General features: G+C 35.4%; 1 long non-coding RNA gene across 2 annotated transcripts in view; it reads right to left on the bottom strand.

The window, feature by feature from the left end:
• LOC123328972 overlaps window positions 1-21,137 on the bottom strand; it is a 47,574-nt gene that overhangs the window by 9,411 nt on the left and 17,026 nt on the right. Inside the window, exon 5 of one of the 2 annotated variants that reach the window (XR_006544015.2) lies at window positions 9,431-9,514. The exons of the other annotated variant lie outside the window; for it this stretch is intronic. This is a non-coding gene — a long non-coding RNA (uncharacterized LOC123328972). The remainder of the gene's footprint in view (window positions 1-9,430; window positions 9,515-21,137) is intronic. 2 annotated transcript variants of the gene reach the window in all.

Below are 21,137 nucleotides of genomic sequence, written 5' to 3'. Positions count from 1 at the left end.
TCACTCTGGGTAGATCAGCAACTAAAAAAATAGTGTAGGGACAGCATCTTCAGGGTTCTGTTTTCACAGTAACTAGAATTGTGAAAGTTACCATTCTAGTGAATACTTTGGTAGAAGTCAGATGAAAAGAAATGAAAAACAGAAGTTCTGAAGATATGGATTTCTCCAGTGAACATAAACTGTGACAGGAAATAACAGGACATTCCCATTCTCTATATTGTCAATATCTAAATGGGAAGAAGTGTTTAAAACCAAGGCCAGTCATTGTCAGATCTTCAATGTGGCAAACTGCCAGTACTTTTAGGATCTTAAAGTTCAGACATTTAACAACCTGCTCTCCATTTAGGTAATTTAGTTCTTGTGAAAGGAAGATTGGCAGGAAGGAAAGAAAGTAAAGCACTCTGTTTATCTGAAGAAAAATAGATCCTGGGCACTAAGTGCACAATCTTCTATCATGTTATCCTGACAAGACACTTTTCTTTACACATGGAAAGAATCATTTACAAGACAAAGGGTAATTGAGATATTGACCTTAACCATTCCTGGATCTTAGAAACCTGTCCACTTGCTATGTAGAGCCCATGACAGCTGTACCTACCTTATTATTCTTTCAAAAAGAAGTCCTCTCTGATTGTCAAAGATGGAGTGTCTACACAATATGAAAATCACAAATACATACTTAAGATAAATTCTGAACTAGTGATAACAGGCATTTAACACCTTTAGTAAGTGTTAGAAATAAAGTAAAAGCAACATGGAGTTGCTGCTTGTGAAGAAGTTACTTAAATCATTATCAATTGATCACTTACAAATCCTTTTGCTCGTGTTTTTGATCATAAGAAATCAAGTGCAATTCTAGTCTTATGTTCTTAAGAATAAGTTAAACATCGTGGGCCACTATAAAACCATATAACATTTCATTTTCAACCTTGAGTTGAGGAAGAAACAATCTACAGTATTTAAAATGGCTCTCTTCATTGTTAAGTATCCATTAAGTTAGAAGGAAAGAAAATATATGTATTTATTCTTAAAATATTAGACAGCATGTCCATTGCTAAAAGAGACATGTATTTAAGTGTGATATAATAGCTTGAAAGTTTTCTTTAAAAAAAATCAGAAGAGAAAGCTTTTTATAGCAAACACGGAAATCAGAGACCTCAATTTTTTGTGCAATATTTTTAAAAGATTAAATGATGTATGCATGTGCATGCTTGGGTGGGACTGGAAAAAATGGCTAATATCTATGTGGCTGTGGTTAATATAAATACAATGGCAATGGAAAACCATTGCTTGGGATTTTATATCATGTGCTAAGAACTTGAATGAAATTTTGCATAGTTTTTTTCATTACATCCTCACAGAAGACCTTTGGTGTACTGTGTATTAACTGATTTTTATTAATGAGAGAAAAGGAGACTGAATGATTAAATGTATTTTTACACATCACAGTTCACTGAAATTCAGAACAAGAGTTTCTCACTTTAAAGCCTGTATTTTTTCTCTAGATCATGTATTGTTATCTGTATCATGTATCTTTCATATCACTGCTTCAGTCATATCCTACACCATTGTTTAGAGAGTGCAAATCTTTGAAATGATATGCTAAAAAAATGAAATTGTACTTTAATCTCACCATTTTTCCTATTGTAAATTGGAAGTAATTATCCACAACCTGTCAACATTATGTATCTTTATACAGCAATTATTATAATAGTATGAAAAATTACAAGCATTTTACAGATTCTAAGAAGATGGGAAGTGAAAGATGTTGTCATACTTAAATTATTTGTCTTCCCATGTTGTCATATTTGGAACTGTTTCTATTCTTTAAAATAATTATATAAATGATGTCTGACCTGTGTTCCTGCTAAGATTAATAAAAGTCTTCTTTGGGTAAGATATTTCCCACAACACAATAATAATAACAAATAAGGAAATAAAGGAGAAGATGGTTTTCTGGTATTATCAGCACTTTAAATATTTTATTTGGAATATACATCTTTAACTTGGGCTTCCCAGGTGGTTCAGTGTTAAGGGAACTGCCTACAATGCAGGAGAAGAAGGTTCAATCCCTGAGTCGGGAAGATCCCCTGGAAAAGGAAATGGCAACCCACTCCAGTATTCTTGCCTGGGAAATCCCATGGACAGAGGAGCCTGGAGGGCTACAGTCCATGGAGTTGCAAAAGAATCAGACATGACTTAATGACCAAACACAACACTTGTCTTTAATTTACACTCCTACATGCCATAATGAAGCTAAAGATGATGAATTTTTCTGCCTTTTCATTGTTTATTCCATAGCTTCTATTTTTGTTCCTATTGTTTTATTATTCATTTAGCTGTTACTTGCTTGCTTAGACTAGCCACTATTGGTTGACATTTAAGAAACAATATTTCATACATCATTGGTGAAAAGATAATGTGGAACAAGCTTTGTCAGTTTGGGAATTTGGCAGTATGTACCAAAAGCTCAAATTATTTGCCAGGAGATATAATCTCCATGGGGACAGAGACTTTGGCAGTATCTGCAAGGGAACTGAGATGGATACCAGCCACTACACATTTGGCCCTCCGCATCAGTGGGTCACACTTCTGAAGCTCTATCGAACCATGGGTTGAATTTATTTTTTAAAATTCCAGAAAGCTAGCAAAAAGCAAAACTTGAATTTGCTGCATACTGGTAACCATTTCCATAGCATTTTTATTGCATTGGCAACTATTTTTATAGCATTAACAATGTATTAAGCGTTATAAGTAATCTGCCTGCCTGCTAAGTTGCTTCAGTCACATCTGACTCTTTGCAACCCTATGTACTATAGTCCACCACGCTCCTCTGTCCATGGGATTCTCCAGGCAAGAATACTGGAGTGGGTTGCCATGCCTTCCTCCAGGGGATCTTCCTGACTCAGAGGTAGAACTCACATCTCTTATGTATTCTGCATTGGCGGGGGGTGTGGGGGGGAGGGGTTAACACTAACGCCACCTGGGCTAATCTAGAGATGACAAAATACATGGAAAGAGAACAAAGGTTATACTCACTATTTTATATAAGGGACTTGAACATGCATGGATTTTGGTATCTGAGAAGGTCCTAGAATCAATCCACCTCATGGCTTTGAGGGATGACTGTACACACATGCACTAAATAAATGTTCTTTGAATAAATGAGTTTGAATATCCCAAGTTCTAGTAATCCCAATAGTAGAAATGCATTTTTAAGAAATAAAACTGCCTTGCATAAATTATGTGTAAAAGACTGCTAAATTTGGCCTTTCCAAAACTGAGAATGGAAACAACATATATATTTCAGAATATACTATTGATTAATTTTCTTCATACAATGGGGATAGTATTTACTGAAAACAGTGATATTGAGAAACATAGGGAAATGATCATGCTAGAAGAAAGAGCAGTTTTCAAATATTATACCTAATATGAGTTTAAAGTGGTAAAAATACTCTATTTTATATTGCTAATATAAAGTCAATGTCTACTGAGCATTAAATAGTACTCTGAGGTTAATTTCATCCTCACAACCGATTAACTAATTTAATTTTATAAAACTTCAAGCTTATGAGGTCACTATTACTAATAAAGTTTTAATTAATTATTTTAAATCTCACACCAGCCCTATGAGGTCAGAACTATTTGATTCCCCTGGAGGCTGAATCGGTGAAAGCTTAATTACCTTGCTTTAAAATGCACATTAAAGGCTGGCAGAGACAGGGTTTGAACCCAAGGAATCAAGCTCCAGATTCATTCATCTTAAACCTTCTGCTCTATGCTGAAATTATATGTGTTATAATCTATTTGGGTTTCACCTTGTATGTTGAACTACAGTAATATTTATTTTTAATGAACTTCCATTACTTTCATAATAGGAAAACCAGAGCAATATTTTTAGAGAGTTCTAGATAAATGTTTGCTTAAATAAATAGGAGGTGAAAAAGAAAAAAAAAAGGTTTAAGGTAATATAAAGAGACCTTTGGTTTCAAAGGTGAATAGTTTGCAAAACAGATTACAACTGTTGAGGAATCACCATGGTTAGTAACATTTTTATAATCTGAGGTTAACAGTGGTATAGTATCTGGGGGTATTATGTCAAGGAACAGAAGTGAGAGGAAGCACTGCTATTTTAATGAGCTTTTTATTCTTGTGGCTAATGTTTCAAGCTGCAGCTGACACGCTGCGTTCTCTCCTCTCCATGTCTAATAAATGCCAACCAACATATGAACAGGAATTTAAGTAACAGGATCAAACTTAATATATTAGTTTGATTTTAATATAACTTTTAAAGTAAAGGGCATAAATCATTTGTGGGTAAAAATATGAAAAGTCACAGAGCACCTGATTTCAGCTCCATGTGTCATACAGCAAATTTCCACTGGCTATCTAATTTTACATATGTTAAGGTGTATGTTTCAATTCTATTCTCTCAATCCATCCCATCCTCTCCTGTAGTCCATACTACTAAGACAGCCAGTATACTACTTTGAAAATAAAATCAAGTCATTTTTCTGCTCAAAAAAAAAAAAAGAAAGAAAAAAAAGAAAAATGCCTTCCTGATTTTAAAAAAAAATGGATTAAAAGTGGAGAAACATTTATTATATCAGCTAAAATTTTATTTAGAAATGGAGTTACTATAATGCAAAAACCACATGATTGAACATTCTTAACACCCATTACATTCAATAACAAGTCAGATTAAATGATCTTTATATATCCTTCCAACATTCAGTACTCATGATATTGTGCTAAACTTTAATTTTATAAAGATGTATCTATATAAATAATAGGCAAATGTTCTATAAAAAATTCCATAGTCAAATATTAGAAACATTTATTAAAATTAGTGTTAATAAATTTATTTCAGCACTGGCCTTTTTTAGTGAGTCACTTTACAACCCAAATATCAGTGACTTGTTAATGTTTATATACTTATTTAGAAATTGAATTCCAACAAAAATAGATTGTGTTTGGAAGTAAAATGCAAAAGGATCATTGGTTCTGAAATTAGGATACTATTTATCTTTATTTACTTTAATTGGCATACAGTCATTTCATTAGAGGCTGCTTCCAACTGCAGTGTATAGAACTATCTTTATTTTATGATAATCTAAATTACTGTAAAAATCAAAATTCTCTTTTATCTGCAACTTAAATAATGTGCCAGAGATAACACAGGGTGTAACACAGAGACAAGATATTTCAGCAACTGAGAGACATTTTCAGATTTCACCAATCATTGATATTTCTATATATATTTAAGGGGGTTTAAATATTTATATATAAAAGTGAAGAAGAACTAAAAAGCTTCTTGATGAAAGTTGAAGAGGAGAGTGAAAAAGTTGGCTTAAAGCTCAACATTCAGAAAACTAAGATCATGGCTTCCGGTCCCATCACCTCACAGCAAATAGATGAGGAAACAGTGGAAACAGTGGCTGACTTTATTTTTCTGGGCTCCAAAATCTCTGCAGATGGTGATTGCACCCATGAAATTAAAAGAGGCTTACTCTTTGGAAGGAAAGTTATGACCAACCTAGACAGCATATTAAAAAGCACAGACATAATTTTGCCAACAAAGGTCCATCTAGTCAAGGCTATAGTTTTTCCAATGGTCAGGTATGGATGTGAGAGTTGGACTATAAAGAAAGCTGAGTGCAGAAGAATTGATGCTTTTGAACTGTGGTGTTGGAGAAGATTCTTGAGAGTCCCTTGAATTGCAAGGAGATCCAACCAGTTCATCCTAAAGGAGATCAGTCCTGGGTGTTCATTGAAAGGACTGATGTTGAAGCTGAAACTCTAATACTTTGGCCCCCTGATGTGAAGAGCTGACTCATTTGAAAAGACCCTGATGCTGGGAAAGATTGAGGGCAGGAGGAGAAGGGGACGACAGAGGATGAGATAGTTGGATGGCATCACCAACTCGATGGACATGGGTTTGAGTGGACTCAGGGAGTTGGTGATGGACAGGAAGGCCTGGTGTGTTGCAGTTCATGGGGTTGCAAAGAGTCAGACACGACTGAGCAACCAAACTGAACTGAACTGATATATATATATATATATATATATATATATATATACACACATACATACATACATACATATAGCCCTTTTCAGATAAGTGTGTGTGTGTGTGTGTGTGTGTGTATAATGGAGTGCAACCTGAATCATACCTTGATATATATTCTTCAAAGTCCCTGAAAATGTTATAGTTACTTCTACTCCACCAGTGTAATGAAAAGAAAGAAAAGCCATTCTCAGCTATTAAGTAACTGCAAAGAGTGCTTTGCCCAAATCTCAGCAGGAGAGTGTGAAATTCTTTAATACCTAGATTTGCAACAGAAGAGCTCTATCAAATCTTGACAACAGTAACTAAGAACATAATAGAGGGTGTCTTTGAACTCTAAAATTTATCACCTTCAAACAGAAAGATGGAAAGTTAAAGGGAGAGTTTTCATTCTTATGAGGAGACAGAGCATAACCTAGAACAACTGAAACAGAAGGGCTTTCCTAGTGGAAAAGAACCCGACTGCTACAGGAAGAGATGTAAGAGATGCGGGTTTGATCCCTGGGTCAGGATGATCCCCTGACAAAGGGCATGATAATCCATTCCAGTATTCTTGCCTGGAGAATCCCATGGACAGAGAAGCCTGGTGAGCCACAATCCACAGGGTCCCCAAGAGTCAGACAAGATGGAAGCAACTTAGCAAGCACACATGCACTTAACAGAAATGAGCAGACCTTTAGAAGAAGGAAAAAAAAAAAAAAATGGAGCTCTTTCCTGCACCCATATAGAGCTAAAATTTTTATGAAAAGGTAATGTCAGAGGATTTGCATTGTGACTAAAATCATCACATTTTCTTAACTTTAAATTTTGCTAAAAATTAAGATCTTTCATAATACTTGCTTATTAACATTCTTAAAATAATTATAACCCTTGCCCACTATGCCAATACATTTTATTGAAAATTACACATTATTTGAAACATTTAGTGAGAAGAATAGCATTGTTTTATACATTACTAGAACAGAGCTAGATTCTTATTTTCATTCCTGCATTCACTCTGCTGCAATAAGTTTTTCATTTTTTTCTGCTTGAAGATTACAAAAAAAAAAGTTAGAAATAATGTAGAAAAAAATGAGAAGTATTTTCATAGCCTTTTTCAGATAATTGTGGCTGTTTTTGATTCTATACTCCAGCTTGACAAGAGGTAGTTTTTTAAGGATTAGTGATAAAGATTTAAAATCTTTAAAGATTTTAAAGAGTCAGTGATTTATATTCAGTAGAAATTTGAAACCATATCGATAAATCTTTCATACTTGAGTAAAAGTCATTGCTATCTTTGAATGTGTCTTTTACCCATAAATGAATTTGTATCATCATATATTGTTCATTTGGAAAATCCTTCCATGAATTATACAAATCTTCCTAATATTGACATAATTTACTATTCATAAATATATCCATTAACTTATCAACAAAACCCTAAATTACTGAGAGGATATAAACTCATGGAGATGGACACAGGTTTCTATATTTCCAATACTTGCTTGAAGTATCAGTTATTAACTGTAAGTTTGTCGTGGTGAAGAAAACTGACTATTGCCATAATTTGGTGTCTCTACCTTGACTTGTACTGACACAAAAAGTTTCACTCACTATTATTTCTGCAGCAAAATGCAAATGTCAGTACAATTATTATAGATAAAAAGGGACCATTCAAAGGGTTATTTAGCACTTTGTATATTTTAGTATTACTTGTGTTTATGGCCAAGCATTTCATACATTTTCTTCTATGATGGCTAGCTTACACTTATTTTGTAACCTAGATAGCATATTAAAAAGCAGAGACATTACTTTGCCAACAAAGGTCCATCTAGTCAAAGCTATGGTTTTTCCAGGAGTCATGTATGGATGCGAGAGTTGGACTATAAAGAAAGCTGAGCGCTGAAGAATTGATGCTTTTGAACTGTGGTGTTGGAGAAGACTCTTGAGAGTCCTGTGGGCTGCAAGAAGATCCAACCAGTCCATCCTAAAGGAAATCAGTTCTGAATATTCATTGGAAAGACTGATGCTGAAGCTGAAACTCCAATACTTTGGCCACCTGATGCAAAGAACTGACTAATTGGAAAAGACTCTGATGCTGGGCAAGATTGAAGGCAGGAGTAAACAGGGATAACAGAGGATGAGATGGTTGGATGGCATCACCGACTCCATGGACATGAGTTTGAGAAAGCTCCGGGAGTTGTTGATGAACAGGGAAGCCTGGAGTGCTGCAGTCTATGGGGTCGCAAACAGTGGGACAGAACTGAGCGACTGCATTGAACTGAACTTACACTTGGACCAGTGCAAACTTACACTTTGGACCAGTGCAAACAAACAATACAGCCACATCTGTATTAGTCAATACATAAATCAAAAGTACAATCCTAAAGACAAAATGCTGACTTCATGTTTTCAGCTAAATTATTAATTTGAAGATTCACTCCCTCATTGAAAAGTACATGGACATGATTACTTTTTTATTTTTTAATTGGAGGAAAATCATTTTACAACATTGTGTTGGCTTCTGTCATACAACAATGCAAATCAATCATAATCATGCATATATCACCTCCCTCTTGAGTATCTCTCCCTTCCCCCCATCCCACTCTTCTAGGTCATCAGACAGCCTCAGGCTGGGCTCCCTGTGTTATATAGCAACTTCTCACCAGCTATCTATTTTACATATGGTAGTGTATATATGTCGATGCTACTTTCTGCATTTGTCCCACTTTCTCCTTTCATTACTAAGTCTTCAACAGACAAGCATTTACCGGTGTCAACTGTTCAAAACTTTTTCAATCTCTCAGCCTTCATGTACATTTATCCAACCAGTGAATTATGAAAATTTACCCTGGAAGAAACTGTATGACTTTTTTAAATGACTTTCATCTTTCAGTTCATTTCAGTTGCTCAGTCATGTCTGACTCTCTAAGACCCCATGGATTGCAGCACACCAGGCCTCCCTGTCCATCACCAACTCCCGGAGTTTACTCAAACTTAGGTCCATTGAGTCAGTGATGCCATCCAACCATCTTATCCTCTGTTGTCCCCTTCTCCTCCTGCCTTCAATCTTAGCATTAGGGTCTTTTCAAATGAGTCAGTTCTTTAAAAGAGCTCAAAAAACACTCAAGTTTTTTTGTGTGTGTATGCGCTTAGAATGATTGGTTTACCTGACACATAATACTATTCCAAAAAGAAAAAAAAAAAATCTGTGCTATAAGACAACCATCGTATGATCAACACCTTATAAAGCTGAGAGAAAGATGGTCTTTGTCATATTTTTCTTTTCTTAGTTACAGTTGGCCCAGTTTATTTGGACCAGTTTCCTTTACCAATGAGTCAGAATACTCACTGAAATGTCAAATTCATCTTTTTCAGTACCTGCAATCATAAATGGTGAAGCTGTAGGTTGAGAAAACAGGCTGTTGAATCTCCTTTTTTGGGGGGTCAACCTTCCAGCATTAACTATAAGAAAAATACATTATAAGTAAACATCCTTTTATTTTGGAGACAAAATGTTTTTATTCTAAAATATCTATTTCAGATGAAATCTAAGCATTTGGAAAAGTTCTGGAATAACATTTTCAAAGAGATAAAATGCAAAGCAAGAATCCATAGTATACTTAGTTACGTTTCCACATATTTATATTTACCAGTGATTGCTCAAATATTTGGAGGACTTTCTAGCATCTTACTTTTTATATTCTCTGTCTTATCCTTTTTCTGATTCTGTTTTACTCCTTCCACACTGCCTTTTTTTGAATGAGATATTTTGTTGTTTTATCTTCACTCTCTCAATCAGCTTATTATTAACTCATAGATGCTGCAAACACTTCTCTCCTTTAGATACTTGAAAAGACTTGACTTCACAGAATACACTCACATTAGGCTTTCTTTTTTAAGGAAAAGTGGCCATTATGGCAAGAGGAATACAATGCAGGCAAGCATTGGTAGACCAAGTCTAGGAGACACTGAGGCTCCTAGGGAAGACTAAGACCATTGGCCATGTACCACTAGGCTTATTAAATCAGTTAAGCCCGGACCAAACCAGCAGTAACAAAACTGATCACCAGTGGATGTTTGGACCTTAAACAACACAACATAGATTTATGGTCCTTATCTTGACCAACAGTTAAGAACTGAACATTCAGATATCCTCAGAGAGGAAGACAGAACATCAGTTCATTTGCCAGTCAACACTTATCCCTCTCATGTAATTTAATAATATCTAAATTTGGAAGGAATGATGCTAAAGCTGAAACTCCAGTACTTTGGCCACCTCATGTGAAGAGTTGACTCATTGGAAAAGACTCTGATGATGGGAGGGATTGGGGTCAGGAGGAAAAGGGGATGACAGAGGATGAGATGACTGGATGGCATCACAGACTCGATGGACATGAGTTTGAGTGAACTCCGGGAGTTGGTGATGGACAGGAAGGCCTGGCGTGCTGCAATTCATTGGGTTGCAAAGAGTCGGACACGACTGAGCGACTGAACTGAACTGAACTGAAACAATATTATTCTCGACTTCAATGAAAATAAATAAATTAAAAAAATATTATTCTCTTCTTCTTGAAAAAATATTATATATATATTCTAACCTCTTTCCCTGACTCCAATGGATAAGTCACTACTATTGTTCTTTTAATTGGTCACAGTAATTATACTTTTATTTAATATTAGTTACATATTTTTACAGTGCATTTTCTATTTTATATTATGCAGTTAACAGTTTTAAATAAATCATTCTTATTGAAATTAATTTATGCTTTTCTTAACTAAAAATATTCTTCAGAAAATGCTAAAAGTAGAACCTAAATAAGATCCCACTCTAAAGTTGAATTCAAGTTACTTTTATTATAAGAATAACACAATTTTAGAAATATTTCTAGAGCAGGATGGCTGAATAAGATGTTTTTTATACTATCATAGCATATATTATATATCATCTTTATCAAAGTATGGATATTAAAAACTGCAAGTGCCCTCTGACATTTCTTCTATGAGCATGTGTTGTTGACTTCTGATTTGTAAAGGAAACTGTTCACTTTTTGCTTGATGTCAATGAACATTATTAAACTAGCATTTAAAAGCTGATGTTACTTTCTATTTTGCTATTTGTTAATTTAAACATCTGCATTTATGTGTAAGCTTTTATAATTTCAATTATCTTCCAAAGTTGTTAACTTTCATTATGCTAATTTAGATTAATGTATTGTATCTTAATGTAAAAGTCTTTGATTCAATTATTCACACATGCATCATACATGCACCAAACTTGACTATTTTTATTTACCTTAGTCAACCGGTTACTACTTATGACTTCATATTGGTTATTTATTTTTCAGGTGATGGTATAATTAAAACCACTTAGAAATCTGCATATGAAATCTTGTTTATCATATAAAGATAATAAATAATTCAAAATCCTATGATTTTCCAAGACCAGCCTTAGACATAGCAAAACCATCAAGTGCCACAAATATGTGTTATTTGTGAAGTGCAAAAATGTTTATTTTTCTCTATATTATAATCAGACTTTAATAAACCATGGATCATGACATTACAATGGTGTCACCAACTCAATGGACATGAGTTTGAGAAACTCCAGGTGACAGTGAAAGATAGGGAAGCCTGATGAACTGCAGTTCATAGGGTCTTGCTCTTATCTCTTGTATGGCAAACATATTCATCTTGGCATCATTCAAAGTTTAATTTTTGGTTCTTTAAAATAGAAGACCCTTGAAAATGAAAAGCGTTTCATTTTGAGGTTATTGTCCCTGCTTTAAATATAAAAAAAATAAATCTAATTTGGAACACAAAGCGACTTGTTCATTCTACTCTTTCTGAATTCATTTTGGACCTCTCTTAACAGCATGTTCTTCAAAGCAATGAATGTTTCTAATTCAACTGCAGGAAGACAGAAGATGAAGGGAAAGAAATAGATATGTAAGTAAAAACTTGGCTTATAGGTCTAAATTTTATTACAACATACATCTATTTGCACAAATTTTCTTATTTTTTCAACTTCAACATAACATATATGCAGAGATTTTTGCATATTTTAAGTGTACATATACCATCCAAGTAAGGAAAGGGTACATAACAGTACGTCAGAGCTGCCTGTATGCCAAAAGTTAACAACTATAATGATTTCTAACAGATTAATTCACATTATGGTTTCAACTATGTTTAAAATGTGTACAAATTAACTGCATACAGTTTTTCAGGTTTTGCCTCTTTTGCTCAAAGTTATGCATGTGAGATTCATGCTTATCACTGACTGAGGCTCTAGCTATGCCACTGTAATTTTTGTACATTATTCTGTTGAGTAAATATATTGAAATTGATTATTTGGGACTGATACTTCAGTTTTCCAGTCTGGAACTTTTATACATCATTTTGCCATCAATATTGTTGTATGTATCTTTTGTTAAGCATGTGCATACAATTTGGTTTGAAAGTTGTTTGTTTCCAGCATCACTAGATGATTTCAAAGAATTTTCCAAGGTTATAAAAATTGATTCCTCCTCAAGAAATGTGTGAGCAGTACATCCTTGCCAACATTTAGAATCGTCAGATATTTTATTCAGTTTTATTTTGTTTTAAAAGTCATTCTTAGAAGAAAGGTGGGCTTCCCTTATAGCTCAGTTGCTAAAGGATCTGCCTGCAATGCAGGGGACCCTGGTTCAATTCCTGGGTTGGGAAGATCCATTGGAGAAAGGATAGGCTACCCACTCCAGTAATCTTGTGCTTCCCTTGCGGCTCAGCTGGTAAAGAATCCGCCTTCAATGCTGGAGACCTGGGTGTGATCCCTGGGTTGGGAAGATTCCCTGGAGAAGGGAAAAGCTACCCATTCCAGTATTCTGACCTGGAAAATTTCATGGACTGTATACTCCATGGGGTCACAAAGAGTCGGACATGACTGAGTGACTTTCACTTCACTTCATTAGAATAAAATGTCTTCAAACTGATATAAGGCAACTGGGAAAATCTCACAGCTAACATTATTTTCCACTTAAAATCAGGGAATAGGCAATGATGATGATCTACTATTTCTCTTCAAAATTTTACTAGAAATTTTAGCGAGAATAATAAGAAAATAAATGAAATAAAAGCCATTACAATCTACTGGGAAGAAGTATATCTGTTTTATTTGCAAACAAAGTGATTTTCTATCTTAGAACATCCTACAAAATTTACATAAAAGCTACCTGAATAAATGAGTTTAGCAAGTTTGCAGGGAACTGATTGCGTGCATGCTAAGTTGCTTCAGTTGTTTCCAACTCTGTTCTGTCCATGAAACTTTCCAAGCAAGAATACTGGATTGGGTAACTATGTCCTCCTCCAGTGGATATTTCCAATCCAAGAATCGAACCCATGTCTCTTGTCTCCTGCATTGGCAGGCAGGCAGATTCTTTACCACCAGCACCATCTGGGAAGTTCACAGGAAACATGGCCAATATACAAAAATGCCTAGATGTTAACTTTCATTCTTTAAGAGAAATTTTACAGAGTATATAATTCTAAATTGACACAGTTTTCAGCACTACTTTTAAACAGTGGGGAGAATACAAATAATCAACCAAGGCAAGCAGGTATATTTTACCAATAACAATGTTTAGAAATTCCAGTGCTTTATGATATAAAGAGCAGAGTGGTTTCTATTCAGATCTACTATATATTTAAATTTGTTACAGACAGTGAACATACTTACTGCCTGTACAACCTCTTTGTACATTGTTGTTCTTCAGTTGCTAAATCTTGTCTGACTCTTTGAGACCCCGTGGACTGCAGCATGTCAGGCCTCCCTGTCCTTCACTATCCTGGAGTTTGTTCAGACTCATGTCCATTGTGTCAGTGATACCATCCAACCATCTAATCTTCTGTCATCTCCTTCTCTTGCTCTTAATCTTTCCAAGTATCGGTCTTTTCTAATGAGTTGGCTCTTCACATCAAGTGGCCAAAGTACTGGAGCTTCAGCTTCAGCATTAGTCTTTCCAATGAATATTCAGGACTAATTTCCTTTAGGATTGACTGGTTTGATCTCCTTCAAGTCCAAGGGACTCTCAAGAGTCTTCTCCAACACCGCAGTATTCCATCAGTATAAAGCTGTCATTCAATGACATCCAGCTTCCAAAAGTTTTGCTTAAAAGTAATTGCTATTTTTAATTATAAATATAAATACAGGTAAAATACTCCCCTTTCCCATCTTATTGGTGCTTTATAGATATCTCTGTGTGTTTGGTTTTAGTATGTGTGCATTTCATTTTATATTTGTGTTTTTCCTCAAGCATTTGTTATAGCAGCACTTTGATCATTTTAGTAAAATCTGTATTAGTCTCTGGGCTGTTATAAGGCAACTGACTTAAAGCAACAAAAATGAATTCTCTCATAGTTTAGAAGGCCAACAGTCTGCTATAACAAACACCTAAGAAAATGTGAAAGTGGGTTTGGAAATGGGTAATGGGTAGAGGATGGAAATTTTTTGAAACTCTTAATAGGAAAAGCTAGATTGCCTTGAAGAGATTGTTGATAGAAATATGGCCATCAAAGAAAATTCAGAGAAAGAATAAGAAAGAGTTAAGAGGAGTTGCATACAAAGCTTCTATTTCTTAAACAATACATTTATTGTCATGAAGAATGCTACAAGAGATATGAACATTAAGAGTACTTCTGGTGATGCCTCAGATGGAAATGAGGAATATGTTACTGGAACATGGAGGAAAAGTGATACTTATTTTTTTTAAAAAGTGGCAGAGAACTTGATGGATTTATGCTCCACTATTTTGTGGAAAGTAGAACTTGTAAGTGACAATCATGGATTTTAACTGAGAATAACTTGCAATAAAGTGTGAAATGTGTGACCTGGATTCTCCTGCTGCTTATAATAAAATGCAAAAGGTAAGAGATAAGTTGAGAAATGAACTCTTCACAAAAAACAAAACATCAGTTAATGATTTAGAAAATTCAAATCCAATCCTGTACATTCTGGAACCTAAGAATGTGGCTGGACAAACATTTGCTAATGAGACTGGTTATGTGAATTGTGGATCCAGTCAACTCTCAGAGCACCTAGGAATATAGATGTCAATAATCAGGAATGATATATTGAGTACCTTTCTGTTTGATTGTTTGGACTCCCATGAATTGTTCAGAAGACTGACATGATTTTTAGAATTATGCAAGAAGAAACATTGCCAGCCTGGCTTGAGAGGGTCAGAGACAGGATGCAATAAAGGACTCTGAGGGTAGAACCATGGATGAAGCAGCCAGAGATGACAGTTTTTCTCAGGGCAGAGAGGCTAAGGCTGCACCCCAGTGGGCCAAGAGAGCTGACAGAATAGGAAACTGAGTCACATGGTATTATTCTCAACCCTTGATATCTAATGGAATCTGCCTTGCTTGTTTTCAAACTTACTTGGAACCTGAGACCTTTTTCCTCCAATCTCTACCTTATGGAATGAAAACATCTATCCAATAAGTGCTCCAGTATTTTGTTTTAAAGGATATAACTTGTTTTGTAATTTTACAAGACTATAGATGACAAAAAATATTTTCTCTAGATGGACCATACCCAGTGCCTCTCATGTAACTAATTTAAGTGAATTTGAGCTAATTGTATTTATGTGAATTTTGGACATTGAGTTAAACTGGAATGGGCTAAAACTTTGGGGATGTTGAGATGAAGTGAATGTATTTCACACATGGGAAAGACATGAATTTCAGAGAGGGTAAAGAGTAGACCCTTATGGTTTGAATTGTGTTTCCCCAAAAAGATATGTTGAAGTCCTCAGATTAAAATATACTCATGTATAAGCCAGGGGCTTCCTAGCTAGCACTAGTGGTAAGAACCTGCCTGACAATGCAGGGGACATAGGAGAAACGGGTTCAATCCCAGGCTTGGGGAGATACCCTGGAGGAGGGCATGGCAACCCACTCCAGTATTCTTGACTGGAGAATCCCTTGGACAGAGGAGCTTGGTGGGCTACAATCCATAGACTCACAAAGAGTCACGCATGACTAAGGAGACTGAGCATATACATGCACATGGACAAGCAGAAAGGCATGCATAACAGCTATCTACAAAATGATTTTTGTTTTAAAATACAATGTGCATGACCATCAGTACAATCAATAGCAATCAGTTTGGTTTTTAACATAAATAAAATTGCTACAGAGGCTTGCTCATCTCCATACAGTTTATAACATATTCTCATTCCCAGGATAAATTTTATTATAATAATATATTAACATAATCAAATAACATAATTTATTAACATAACTATTCAGTTTTATCACTGTAGCAAAGATAAATTACCTGGCAGCTTAATATCACTATAGCTAGAATAATTTGGGGAGAAGGCGATGGCACCTGACTCCAGTACTCTTGCCTGGAAAATCCCATGGACAGAGGAGCCTGGTAGGCTGTAGTCCATGGGGACGCTACAAGTCGGACATGACTGAGCAACTTCACTTTCACTTTTCACTTTCATGCACTGGAGAAGGAAATGGCAACCCACTCCAGTGTTCTTGCCTGGAGAATCCCAGGGACGGCGGAGCCTGGTGGGCTGCTGTCTATGGGATCGCACAGAGTCGGACACGACTGAAGCGACTTAGCAGCAGCAGCAGCAGAATAATTTTACTCAAAACTTTTAGGATGTTTCAGGCACACACCCACCTGCCAAATTTGTAATCCAGGACAACCTCGAAGCAGTAACCAAGAACCAAGCCTCAAAGTTTATTTTGAAATTTAAAAATGGTATTTTGCAATTGCTTCCCTCAAACTGATATGAATACATTTTTAGTATGTATTTTCAAGATGGCCATAAGATTTTATCTGGCAAAGGCAACTGCATTAACAACTAGAAAACAAATAAGTTAAAAACAAATGAATAAAAACAATCAACCTCCTAGACTTTGTATTTTCAACTTGGTCCCTTATGAACCATTTTATTCAGAGACAGAGGAAATTATTTCACAATAACTTTATATGATACCTTTCATTATTTAGAAACTCCATTGTCTTTATCATGTCTATCAGTAGTGAAAGACAAAAGAACAAATAATGCTTGGAAAATTATTTGAAGCATTCACTGCCATGACCTAAGGTATCATCCTTAACTTCCTTAACTATCAAAAATTCACTGACTGAAAATCATAGGTCATCATTCTCTTAACTCTAACCCAGTGATATTAGCAATTATATATCCAAAAACTGTCATTTTTTTAAAGGTTTATTGCAATATACAAAAACTTATCACCAACAGATCTAGGTAGCTTTACTTCCAGATGTTCAAGCTGTTTTTAGAAAAGGCAGAGGAACCAGAGATCAAATTGCCAACATCTGCTGGATCATGGAAAAAGCAAGAGAGTTCCAGATAAACATCTATTTCTGCTTTATTGACTATGCCAAAGCCTTTGACTGTGTGGAGCACAATAAACTGTGGAAAATTCTGAAAGAGATGGGAATACCAGACCACCTGATCTGCCTCTTGAGAAATCTGTATGCAGGTCAGGAAGCACCAGTTAGAACTGGACATGGAACAACAGACTGGTTCCAAATAGGAAAAGGAGTACGTCAAGGCTGTGTATTGTCACCCTGCTTATTTAACTTTTATGCAGAGTACATCATGAGAAACGTTGGGCTGGAGGAAGCACAGCTGGAATCAAGATTGCCGGGAGAAATATCAATAACCTCAGATATGCAGATGACACCACCCTTATGGCAGAAAGTGAAAAAAGAACTAAAGAGCCTCTTGATGAAAGTGAAAAAGGAGAGTGAAAAAGTTGGCTTAAAGCTCAACATTCAGAAAACTAAGATCATGGCATCCAGTCCCATCAATTCATGGCAAATAGATAGGGAAACAGTGGAAACAGTGGCTGATTTTATTTTTCTGGGCTCCAAAATCACTACAGACGGTGATTGTAGCCATGAAATTAAAAGACACTTACTCCTTGGAAGGAAAGTTATGACCAACCTAGACAGCATATTGAAAAGCAGAGACATAACTTTGCCAACAAAGGTCCATCTAGTATGGATGTGAGAGTTGGATTATAAAGAAAGCTGAGCGCCGAAGAATTGATGCTTTTGAACTGTGGTGTTGGAGAAGACTCTTGAGAGTCGGTTGGACTGCAAGGAGATCCAACCAGTCCATCCTAAAGGAGATCAGTCCTGGGTGTTCATTGTAAGGACTGATGTTGAAGCTGAAACCAATATTTTGGCCACCTGATGTGAAGAGCTGACTCATCTGAAAAGACCCTGATGTTGGGAAAGATTGAAGGCAGGAGTTGAAGGGGATGACAGAGAATGAGATTGTTAGATGGCATCACCGACTCAATGGACATGAGTTTGGGTAAATTCTGGGAGCTGGTGATGGACAGAGAGGCCTGGCGTGCTGTGGTTCATGATGTTGCAAAGAGTCCGACATGTCGGAGCAACTGAACTGAACTAAAGGAAAACCTCAGAAACAATGTAAAAATACTCTTGAACCTCTTTGGAAAAGATCATACCTGGTCTTACTAACCCAGCAATTATCTTTGAAAGCCCTGGATTTACATTTCCAAAGTCACAATGCATCATACGCCCATGAACCAGCTGTCCTCAATGATTGGAAATGTAAAACTGACATTCTTTACAGATTCTCTAAAAGCAGATAGCTTCATAAAGAATTCAGTTTTTCCAAAAATTCTGAGTCACATTTCTGACTCCTAAGACTTTCAGACACTGATTCTGAATACAAGGGAATCCGAATTGCTGTCTCTTTCTCCATTTTTTAAAAAAATAATTATCCTTCATTATCAAAAAAATCTACAAACAATAAATGCTCTAGAGGGTGTGGAGAAAAGAGAATGCTCTTGCACTGTTGGTTGGAATGTAAACTGATATAGCCACTATGGAACATGGTATGGTGATTCCTTAAGAAACTAGGAATAAAACCACCATATGACCAGCAATCCCACTCCTAGGCATATATCCTGAGGAAACCAAAATTCAAAAAGACACATATATCCCACTGTTCATTGCAGCACTATTTACAACAGCTAGAACATGGAAACAACCTAGATGTCCATCAATAGATGGATAAAGACGTTTTGGTACATATACACAATGGAATATTATTCAGCCATACAAAGGAACACATTTGAATCAGTTCTAATGAGATGGATGAATCTAGAGCCTATTATACAGAGTGAAATAAGTCAGAAAGAGAAAGATAAATATTGTATTCTAACATATATATACAGAATCTTAAAAAATTTTATTGAAGAATTTATTTACAGAGCAGCAATGGAGAAACAGACATAGAGGATAGACTTATGGACATGAGAAGATGGGAGAAAGGGGGAGATGTATTGAAAGAGTAACATGGAAACTTACATTACCATATGTAAAATAGATAGCCAACGGGAATTTGCTGTATGGCTCAGGAAACTCAAACAGGGGCTCTGTATCAACCTAGACGGGCGGCCTGGGGAGGGAGACAGGAAGGAGGTTCAAAAGGGAGAGGATATATGTATACCTATGGCTGATTCATGTTGAGGTTTGACAGAAAACAACAAAATTCTGTAAATCTATTATCTTTCAACTAAAAATAAACATATTTTTTAAAAAGCTAAAAAAATAACTATCTTTAAACCATCTGTTGTGGTTTAAAAATATAAAATTTATTAAGCATCAAGGATGAAAATTCTTAAGATTTTTTCCTTTTATTTATAAAACTTTATTTAGTTCCTAAATGTTTGGCATTTGACATTTGATGGTTAGAATAAAGAAATAAAGAGAAAGAAATGAAACCTTGGAAATCTGGCCACTGTGGCTTTTCTAAACTGGAGAATTCAGGGCTTAGGATTTCTTTTTTTTTTTTTTTTTGGTGAGCATTAATAAAAGTTAGTATTTCTAAAGGAAGCACTTCAAGGTGTATTCACGATCCACTTCTTGTATTCCTTAGCACTGCAATTCTGTATTGTATCTTATCCAGACCCGTGAGTGTTTTTATCTGAGAACTAGTCAGTATCTGATGAATGAATTCACTAGGGAAAAAAAAAATTACACTTGAAACTCAAACATTCTTATGCTCATGGACTTCACTTGTTCTTCAGACTTGGATTCCTAGTTAGAGGTGAGAAACTGGACTCTGACATTGAGCATAAAAATGGTTTCTCTGAGGCAAATGCTGGTAAAAAATAAATGTAAAAGTCTCTAAAAGACTAAAACTGTTTCAATAGGACCCCTGAAAAACTTGTCTTCAACTATTCCTTCCCATCAAAATTTTGCTAAATTCAAGATGACCTAAATTCAATAGCTGATAAATTGCAACCACAGCTTTGCTGCTCTGCCCTCCTGTCCTATAATTAATGATACTTTAATATTCATAAATATTGAGAATTTCCATAGTGGACTTAGAACAAAACTAAATTTTGACTTATCTCCTCTCTGTCATACAATATATTTAAGCATCTTGCTTACCTCCCTCACATACCTAACAAAGTTGATCTCATTTAGCAATATTTAGTATAAATTTGAGCTAATGATTTGGCTTTTCACCTTTCACAATAGATAATGGTCATTTGGGTTGGTCACCAGGAAGAACAGCAAAAAATGAACAAGCAACAAAGAATTTCAGTTACACAACAAGGCAAAATATTCCATTACCAATTCTTCAAAGTAGATAGCCTAAAGAAAATTCTGAAAGTACATTCTAAACAGAAATCCAGTGTACATTGTGTGGTTTTGGGTTTATCATAGCTAACAGACTAGGACATTGGGACTGGGTTTTGTCTTAATGCAGGGTTGTAGATCAAAACAAGGAAAGAATGTACTGGTGGATAAAATTTTTATTGTAGATTTCTGTAGGACTATTCTTATAAGAAATTGAAAACACTAAGTTTTTACAGAGATAAAATTTAACTTGTGTTATACAGATGATTTTGGAAACAGTGAATGATGGCTTGAAAATATATTAGAAGAAGACAGTGTAGGGGAAGATGATGTACACATGCTCATGGTAGTGTTTCAGTGAACTGACACCTTCCTATACTCTAAATCTGAGAGCTAGCAAAGATTAGGGGGAAAAAAATAACCCAG

Source organism: Bubalus bubalis, chromosome 13 (assembly GCF_019923935.1).
Source record: "Bubalus bubalis isolate 160015118507 breed Murrah chromosome 13, NDDB_SH_1, whole genome shotgun sequence".
NCBI classification, from domain to species: Eukaryota; Metazoa; Chordata; class Mammalia; order Artiodactyla; family Bovidae; genus Bubalus; species Bubalus bubalis.
The sequence above is the reverse complement of the archived record's forward strand: the minus strand, read 5'-3'. Positions and strand labels throughout refer to the sequence as shown.